Source organism: Penaeus vannamei, chromosome 40 (assembly GCF_042767895.1).
Source record: "Penaeus vannamei isolate JL-2024 chromosome 40, ASM4276789v1, whole genome shotgun sequence".
Classification (NCBI taxonomy): domain Eukaryota; kingdom Metazoa; phylum Arthropoda; class Malacostraca; order Decapoda; family Penaeidae; genus Penaeus; species Penaeus vannamei.
In genome coordinates this window covers 25,109,914-25,119,913 of record NC_091588.1, presented here as the reverse complement: position 1 = coordinate 25,119,913, position 10,000 = coordinate 25,109,914, and the positions used below count along the sequence as shown (strand labels likewise).

At 37.0% G+C, this 10,000-nt stretch overlaps 1 protein-coding gene across 4 annotated transcripts in view; it reads left to right on the top strand.

Moving 5' to 3' along the window:
• Positions 1-1,934: 1,934 nt before the first annotated feature.
• The window catches only part of LOC113830300 (coiled-coil domain-containing protein 115), a 24,800-nt gene continuing 16,734 nt past the window's right edge, over positions 1,935-10,000 (top strand). Inside the window, exon 1 of one of the 4 annotated variants that reach the window (XM_070117579.1) lies at positions 1,935-2,087. The gene's annotated coding sequence lies outside the window, so the exon portion shown is untranslated. Of the gene's footprint in view, positions 2,088-2,520; positions 2,649-10,000 lie in introns of those variants that run through there. The other 3 variants (XM_070117576.1, XM_070117580.1, XM_070117578.1) reach the window with 3 other exon arrangements.

Here is a 10,000-nt window from a genome sequence, read left to right as displayed (position 1 = left end):
ACACACACACAAACACACACACACACACAAACACAAACACACACACGCACACCCACACACGTCTGAGTACTCCTCATCAACTGTGCGACCAAAATACTAAATCCTACAATATACATAACTACAATCAAACCAACTCTTCAAATACAATATAATTTCAACGCGCAGATATCCTCATATCAATTCTAACTGATTGGCAATGCGCAAAATCACCTTACGCGGGGAATTCTCAGTGATAAAATGCCGTACTTTGACGTGTATGTAAACCCAGTGCTATATAACCTTGGGACCACATCACACAGAAGGACAAGGGTGCGAGGATAGAATGATTCATTTCTGTCGGTGAGGGATATGGAACACGTAAATTATATATGTTGTGTTAGGGTTAGGACAACACAGGAGGGGTATAGAACACTTTAAGTTGTATAGGTTATGGTTAGAACAATATGGAAAGAAGGTGTATGGAAAGAAAGTGAAGAAATACAGATTTTTTATCTTACATATATATGTGGCGTTGCGGTTAGGACTATATATGTGGTGTTAGGGTTAGGACAACACAGGAGGGGTATAGAACACTTATAAGTTATATAGGTTATGGTTAGAACAATATGGAAAGAGGGTGGAGAAACACAAAGATTTTTTTTCTTAAATAGATGTGGTGTTGTGGTTAGGACTATATGTGTGGTGTTGTGGTTAGGATTATATATGTTGTGTTAGGGTTAGGACAACACAGGAGGGGTATAGAACACCTAAGTTATATAGGTTATGGTTAGAACAATATGGAAAGAAGATGAAGAAATACAGATTTTTTTTTCTTAAATAGATGTGGTGTTGCGGTTAGGACTATATATGTGGTGTTAGGGTTAGGACAACACAGGAGGGGTATAGAACACTTATGTTATATAGGTTATGGTTAGAACAATATGGAAAGAGGGTGGAGAAATACAAAGATTTTTTTTCTTAAATATATGTGGTGTTGCGGTTAGGACTATATGTGTGGTGTTGTGGTTAGGACTATATGTGTGGTGTTGTGGTTAAGACAACATGGACTATAGAACACATAAGTTGTATAGGTTATGGTTAGAACTATGTGGAAAGAGGGATGAGAAATACAACGAGATTTTTTTTCTTCTTTTTTTGTGCATGGCGTGTCTGGTATGTGATGTGTATTTTTAGGTATGTTAATGTACGCGGATGTGTGTGTTTGTGTGTGCCTTTGTTAATCATAGTTCAGCAAATCAATATTGATTTATCTGTTGCTTCATTGCTAACGAAACACGCTACACATGGTGATGCGGGCATACGTAAAAACGCACACACAGACACACACATACACTTACATCGGTATCTATCTAAACACACACTCACACACACGCGCGCGCACACACACACACACACACACACACACACACACACACACACACACACACACACACACACACACACACACACACACACACTCACTCACTCACTCACTCACTCACTCACTCACACACACACACTCACACACACTCATACTCACACACACACACACACACACACACACACACACACACACACACACACACACACACACACACACACACACACACACACACAGAAATACACACATATATATGGTGTAAACACAAGTACGCATGTACGCATATACGTAACGGCTTTGTTTATGTTTTGCTTGTTTACTACGCGTGCACATACACACGCGCGTTCGTACGCCCCGACCCTGGCTTCAGCACACCCAAAAACCCACCCCACGCGAACAAAACACCCCAAACTGCGCACCCCCTATTACGAAAGAGAACCACAAAAAAAGAAAGAAAGAAAGAAAGAGAGAGACGCGTACAAAAAGAGAGGCGAACGTAGCAGAGGCGCCAGGATATGTACAACAAAAAAGCGGCCCAATTCAAGGTCTCGGAGGAAGCACGAGGAGGAGGAGTAGGGGGAGGAGGGGGAGGGGGAGGGAGGGCGTCAGCTGGGGAGGGAGGGAGTCCGTTCAGCGAGTCAGTCCAGGGAGTCAGTTGTCAGCAGGGCGTCAGCGGAGGCAGGAGGAGAGAGAGAGAGAGAGAAAAGGGGAGAGAGAGAGGCAGCAGGTACGTGTCCCTAGCATTCCATTCAGCAGGAAGTCCACATGAATAGGAAATGAACACCCCATTTTTTTTCTCTTTTTAGAAGGATTCTCTCGCCAAAACACATTTATTTATTCATTCATTCATTCCCCCAAATCGATCTATATATAAACAGGAAAAAAATAACCCCAACAAACACCTAAAACACACCAAAATAACCAGCAAATACAACCACAACACTCATTCATATTCCCCAAATCGATCTCCACATAAATATATAAAAAATAACCCCAAAAACCGCCCCAAATACACCCAATAACCAGTACATATACAAGGGAGATTCACACAACCCACACAACTACCAAAAAAAAGTTGTACATAAAAACACAGGAAGTTGAAAACCAGGAAGAGACGAGAAGGGGAATTTTTTTGTGCTATAAAGATACTATTGTACCAAGGACGCTAGCGGAGTTGCTTATTATCAATATATATTTCCTTTTCCCCTTTTCTCTCCCTCTCTCGCAGTCTTTTGGGTGCTGTGTGAGGAGGGAGGTTGTCTGTGTGCGTTGTGGGGTTATCTGTGAGGTTAGTGAGTTATTGAGGTTTTGTTGTGGGTGTGGTGTTGTTGAGTGAGTCTGTGTGGTTGGGTTGTAGTGTGTTATGAGTTTTGAAGTCTTTTCTTTTCTGTTTTGTGGTGTTGGTGAGGAAGGAGTTGTGTTGTGAGGAGAGGGTGAGGTTTGTGAGGAAAGGGTGAGGTTTGTGAGGTTGTATATTGTTGTATATTGGTTTGTTTGTATATTGTTAAGTGTGCTGTGAGGTTGTGTTGTTGTGTGTTATGAGTTTTGAAGTCTTTTCTTTTCTGTTTTGTGGTGTTGGTGAGGAAGGAGTTGTGTTGTGAGGAGAGGGTGAGGTTTATGAGGTTGTATATTGTTGTAGTGTGTTGTTGAGTGTGCTTGTGAGGTTGTGTTGTAGTGTGTTATGAGTTTTAAAGTCTTTTCTTTTCTGTTTTGTAGTTAATGTTGGTGAGGAAAGAGTTCTGTTGTGAGGAGAGAGTGAGGTTTGTGAGGTTGATGTGTTAAGTGTGCTGTGAGGTTGTGTTGTATTACATTCATTTCTGTTTTGTGATTAGTGTTGTGAGGAGAGTGTGAGGTTTGCGAGGTTGTGTTGTATTACACGTTGAATTTGTTTCTGTTTTGTGATTAGCGTTGTGAGGAGAGATATGGAAATTGTGTGTGTTGTGAGGTAGGTATGAGGTTAATGAGGATGTGTTGAGTGTGTTGTAAGACTGTGTTGTAATGCTCTGTATATATATAGTTGTTTATTATTTCGGTTTAGTGTTTAGTTTTGTGAGGAAAGACTTAGTGTTGTGAGGCTGGTGGGTAGTTATTTGTGAGGTTATTGTGAGTTTAGTGAGTTAGGTGATTATGCTGTGAATGTTATGAGGTTTATAAGTGTTATACTTTTATTTTTTCTCTATAAGTGTTGTGAGGAGAGCAACTAGTGCGCATTGATGTTGATGTTATTTGTGAGGTTGTTGAGCTTATGTGAGAACATGAGGTTGTTATGAGGTTGTACAGTAATATATATATATATATTTTTTTTTCCCACTTTCTCACAGTGTTCAGGTTGTGAGGAAAAGATGAGTGTGTTATGAGTTATGAGTTTGTATTGTGAGGATTGTTGTGCATTTTTATGAGATTTTGCCTTTGCTTACTGTTGTTTATTTATTTCCTTTTATTACAGTGTATGAGGTTGTGAGGAAAGAGTTGTGTGTTGAGAGAATATTGTGAAGTTAAAGAGTCTGTTGTACTTTGCATATATTTTCCGTTTCATTTATCTTTTTGCCGGGAGAAGAGCTTATGAGGACACTATGTGCTTTATGAGGTTCAGTATGAGGTTAGTGGTATGTATGTGCTGTCTTCTTTTCATATGCTTATGTCGTTGCGTTTGTGATGTTATTGTAATGTTTTTATTGTTAAGTGTGCTGTGAGGTTGTATTGTATTTGTTTGTATTTATGAGGTTATGAGGTTATGGAGAGCATTATGCTTGTTGGTATGAAGGTTATGTCAGTAATGTTGATATGAAGTTTTGTTATTGTGTTCTCGTTTTTTTAATTTAGTTATTTTTAGTGAAGAAAATATATAAAGATGTATTATAAGTTTGCATTTATGAGATCTGTGAGGCTGTTATGAGGTTCATGAAATATTTCTTTATATGGTAATGTTCCTGTTTTTGTATTATATGTTCATTGTTATTTATATTTTTTTTTTATTCTGTTTTACGGCACTGTTGTCTGCTGAATATTTTAGAAGAGAAAGAATATTTAAAGGCTTACTGTCGAGTGTGAGTTTATTATGAGGTTGACGACCACTAATTGTGTATGGCTGTGTTATTGTTATACGATGGGTCTCTTTAGGTGTTTTTTTTTTCAAATAGTTTTATTGCCCCCCCTCTTTTTTGACGGCAGTAAAACAGACAAAGGAGGATACATGTTGCCAGTTTGTGAGGTTTCTATACGTCTTTTATGAGGCCTGTTGGTCTGTTTTTTTTTATTTTGTATTGTCTATGTTATTAGTGCACGTTTTTTATTTTAATTGTTTTGCATGGAGTATTACCAGGATTGGAGGTGTGTGTTTAGTTATTTGTGTCTGCGAGGTTGTTGTGAAGTTGTTAGAATGTTTTGTTCCATAAAGGTTATGTTATTATTTTTATATTTTTATAGTCAATGTGAGCATTTGTGAGATTATGAGGTTGCCATTGGCCTGGCTGATTGGCACGACCTCAACTCCTGTCGGCACACTGGCAAAGACCAAACACACCCATTGTCGAGAATCAGAGTCAAGTTCAAGTATTTGCCTTTATCTCTTTGGACGCATCCTGTTAAAGTTATAAAAAAAACATAGCCTGATAAAAACATACCCTGGTAAAGTTAAAACATATCCTGGTGAGATTAAGACATACTGGTAAAGTTGAAATATATCCTTTTAGAGTTGACGTCTTGTGGTGAAGGTATGATATATCCTATTATAGTTAAGATACATCCTGGTATAGTTTAGACATATCCTGGTATAGTTAAGATATATCCAACTATAGTTAAGATGTATCTAGGTAAAGTCAAAACATATCCTGGAAAAGATCGATATATCCTGGTAAAGTTAAAACATATCCTGGTTAAAAAGATATCCTAGTAATGTAAAGCTAGCCAATATATAGCCTGATGTGAAACCATATCGAGGTTCTTTATGCTAGAATTTTGTGTGGTTGGTTTTTTGTTGTCCTTTGCCGGAGCGTGAAGTGTGGAGGCAGCAGCGAACGCTCTATGCTTCTTAGATTTAGCTTCTTCTTCTTTTTCTTTTTCTTTTTCTTTTTCTTTTTCTTTTTCTTCTTCTTCCTTTTCATCTTCTTCTTCTTCTTCTTCTTCTTCTTCTTCTTCTTCTTCTTCTTCTTCTTCTTCTTCTTCTTCTTCTTCTTCTTCTTCTTCTTCTTCTTCTTCTTCTTCTTCTTCTTCTTCTTCTTCTTCTTCTTCTTCTTCTTCTTCTTCTTCTTCTTCTTCTTCTTCTTCTTCTTCTTCTTCTTCCTTTTCTTCTTCTTCTTCTTCTTCTTCTTCTTCTTCTTCTTCTTCTTCTTCTTCTTCTTCTTCTTCTTCTTTTTCTTCTTCTTCTTCTTCTTCTTCTTCGTCGTTTTCTTCTTCCTCTTTCTTCTTTTCTTCTTTTTCTTCTTCCTTTTCTTCTTCTTCTTCTTCTTCTTCTTCTTCTTCTTCTTCTTCTTCTTCTTCTTCTTCTTCTTCTTCTTCTTCTTCTTCTTCTTCTTCTTCTTCTTCTTCCTTTTCTCTTCCTTTTCTTCTTCTTTTTCTTCTTCTTCCTTTTCTTCTTCTTCTTCTTCTTCCTTTTCTTCTTTTTCTTCTTCTTCTTCTTCTCCCTTAGTTTTTTTTATTTTTTTACATATTACGGAATGCAGCAGTTTTTTTTGCCATTACACACGGCAGGACACAATATAAAATTTAGCCTTTATAGATCATCAAATGTGTCAGATGTTTTATCCATTACAGATAACACAATGCAGCAGATATTGTTGTTAATTATTAATGTTTTTAAATCTCTTTTTAGCTACTTTTAGTTATTCAATTTCATTGGGTTATTTTATTTGTTATTAATGTTATTTTTAATTGGTGCTTATGTTATTTTGGGGATGATGTTAATGTCAATTTAGTTGATTGAATTTTGAGTTAGAAAAAGTTCAGGGTTATTCAGTGTATTTTTTATATAGTTATGTTCTTATTGTAGTGGTGTTGATAAATTGATGGGCATTTTATATGTGCTGGTGAAGGGTAGTGTTTGGATTTTGTGAAAGAGTTTATTTTATATTTTTTTTTACTATTTTCCTCAATGATATTTTGTTTCTAGTACGATTCTGACTGTTTTGTTTCATTGTGTTTTCATCACTGTTGTGGCTTTCATACCAGGGTCATGCTTAGTCATTTTCATAAGGGGACTGTGAGCCTCTAACTTGCCGACAAAGTGGGCGTGTCCATGATTCAGACATACCCCGTTAAGGGAAAGACCTTTTTTTGATGTTGCCACAATAGTAACGAGATGTATTGGCTTTGCTAAAATATGTAGAGAAAAAAGTAAGAATGGTTTAATGCAGTGAGACTCATTAAAACCCTCTAACAGCCTAAGATTTGAACCGTATTCATGTTGACAAATGTGGAAAGGTATGAATGAGACTGAATATCTTCACAATACAAGAGATGTATTTAACCGGTTTCGATTATATCTTCGTCAGAAATACATGTATTTCTGACAAAGATATAATCGAAACTGGTTAAATACATATCTTATATTGTGAAGATATTCGGTCTCATTCATACCTTTCCACAATCCTAAGATTTGCTGGACAAGGGAAGAAACTTGCCAACAGAAAGAGGAATAAGAGATGTCGTTTCGCTGTATTCCCTGCCTTCAGTACACCCCTGTTGTATTTATTTCCGTGCCTGGGTTATGTGTGTAATACTTTCTCGAGTTTTGTTTGAATACTTTTTAGAAAGTCTATGGAAGTTTTACTACTGTTATCTTTATCATGTCTTGAATTTTAAAATGTGTGTTATATCATCTTTCATGTAGATTTAGATTGCTAATGTTCATGATAATCTGAATGATCGTATATTTCAGTGGATATGTTTTTAATCTCTCTTTGACATACCAGTGTATGTAGTATTTAGATTTTATTAAGAGTGCAATATTGGAAAACATTTGTACTCTATATGGCTATTCATTCAGAGGTCCGCTACTGTTACACTTGTTTTGTTTTCGTAGAATTTATCCGGTCATAAGGATTGCCCTACACAAGTTAGTCATAAAGGTTTAAGTTGTAACAGTTGCTGTCTTTTAGGCTTTTCATATTTTGGCAAGGGAAGAACAATTACTTTAGATATGTTTGCAGAAATATCAGTTATGGATAGTTTGCTCTGGCACATTACAAACTTGTTTTTGTAATGCGTTTATCTATCTCTTTATGTATGTATGTATAGATTTATGTATGTGTGTATGTATGTATGTATGTATGTATGTATGTATGTATGTATCATTTTATCTATCTAGGCCTGTGTATCTGTCTGTATGTCTATCTGTGTACTTATCTATGTATATTATAAAAAAAAACACATAGGGTATGCTTTTGCCGTATTGATATGTATGTGCAATCTTACTGTGCTTAAAGATAGATTTTGATAGATACGAGAGCGATTATATTTGATCAGAATTGCTGCAGCTGGCTCTGTGATGGCTACCAATTTTGCTTATTTATCGTACTTGATGCTAGCGAGATCTCTAGCTCATTCCCTTCTCTCGCTGTTGGAAAAAAAAAACTTGATTGTAGATGAACTTGTCATTGATTTTGATTTTGCGATGGAATGTGATTGCTATTGAAAATGATATTCTGGTCGGGGAAAAGAGGGAGACAAATAGTGTTGTTTTGATATTTTTTTCGAGAAAATTAATAAGGTGTTGATAAGTTTGGATCTAATCATAGATATATCACAGTTTTGATAGAGGTATAATTAACTGATTAGGTTTAGGTTTAAATGGGATAAAAGAATATATATTTCTTATGTTTTGAGAGGTTAGACTTTTCGTAGCATCGATTGCCTTTGGCTTTGGATTGAGTTGGCTTGGCTTGGCTTGACTCGTATGACTTGGCATGACTTGGTTTGGCTTGGGTTCAGCTTTGGCTTTGGTTTGAGTTTGACTTGGAAAAGCTAGACTTGGCTTTGGCTTTGGCTTTGGCTTTGGCTTGGCTTGACTTTGGCTTTGGCTTAGTTTGGCTTGACTTTGGCTTAGCTTTGGCTTTGGCTTGGCTTACTTGAATTTGATCGGGATAAGTTAGACTGGGCTAGGCGTGGTTTTGGCTTTGGCTTTGGCTTTGGCTTTGGCTTGGCTTGACTTTGGCTTTGGCTTAGTTTGGCTTGACTTTGGCTTAGCTTTGGCTTTGGCTTGGCTTAGCTTGACTTGGATCCGGATAGGTTAGACTGGGCTAGGCGTGGTTTTGGCTTTGGCTTGCATAGGAAAAAAAGAATAGGCTTTTGCAGTAGCATAAGCCATGTCAGGCTTTAGGAAATTATTCCATCAGTAGAAGAGGATAACTGCGTAAACGCCTTGCTGCCTGTCATATAACGACTATTTTAAAGAATGGAAATAACATTGCAGAACATCTTGGAAGAAGAAAATAGTTTGTAAAAACATCTTGGGTAATTCTTGAGATGAAGATAGCTGGTATCGTTGAAGAAAAAGAATGTTTTATGGTTTTATTTATTTGGCAGTTCAGTCCCCCCCCCTCAGTTCACCTCCCCAACCCCTCCCCCCCCAAAAAAAAGAAAGAAGAAAGTAAAAAAGAAAAAAAGAAACAAAAGAATCAAAAGAAAACGACCTTGCATAAAGTTGTGTTAAATTTGATGATAGCAGAGAAAGATAAGAGAATTCAAGTTGATTAAGAACGTGTAGAAAAACGCATTTTCTCTTATATTACAAGTTCATTGATCTCTCCGAAATTAGCGTGTTGAATTGTTCTTTTTTTTGCGAATACAGCTGCGATGAGGTGTGGGAAGTGATTTTTTGTATTTTGTGCGCTATTAGATATAATGCATATATATTTATTATTTACATTTGGATTATCTCATCAGTAATACGTTTTGTGAGTTCGCCTTTGATTTAGAAACACAAATTATAAAAACGAAGCATTTTTCATATAGTAAAGGGGGATCAGATTAGTTGAAAGGAGCTTTTTGACGGAATCTACGTCATTTAAAGCGTATTTTGTAACACTTGTGTAGTTCTTAGCTAACTACATTATCATTGTAAGAGAAAAAGTGTTTAATTTTTTAACATTCTGTCATAATTTTTGTAGAAAATGCAACTGATTTTTATATATTTTTCATCTATTTGTCTATCTATCTGTCATCTATCATGTATCTATTTATCTATCATCTATCGTTTTATCTGTACATCTCAGTGTATCTGTCTGTGTAAGTATATATGTATGTATATAATTATCCCTATCCCTATCCCTATCCCTATCCCTATCCCTATCCATCCATCCATCCATCCATCCATCCATCCATCCATCCATCCATCCATCCATCCATCCATCCATCCATCCATCCATCCATCCATCCATCCATCCATTCATCCATCTATCCACTTATCCCTCCCTCTTTCACTTAATCCCTCTCTCCATCCCTCCTTCCCTCCATCTACTTATCCCTCCCTCCATCTGCTTAATCCTCTCTCCCTCCCTTCCTCCCTCCCTCCATGTACTTATCCCTCCCTCTCTCCCTCCCTCCCTCCCTCCCTCCCTCCCTCCCTCTCTCCCTCTCTCCCTCTCACCCTCTCTCCCTCTCTCCCTCTCTCCCTCTCTCCATCTACCTAATCTTCCTTCCCTC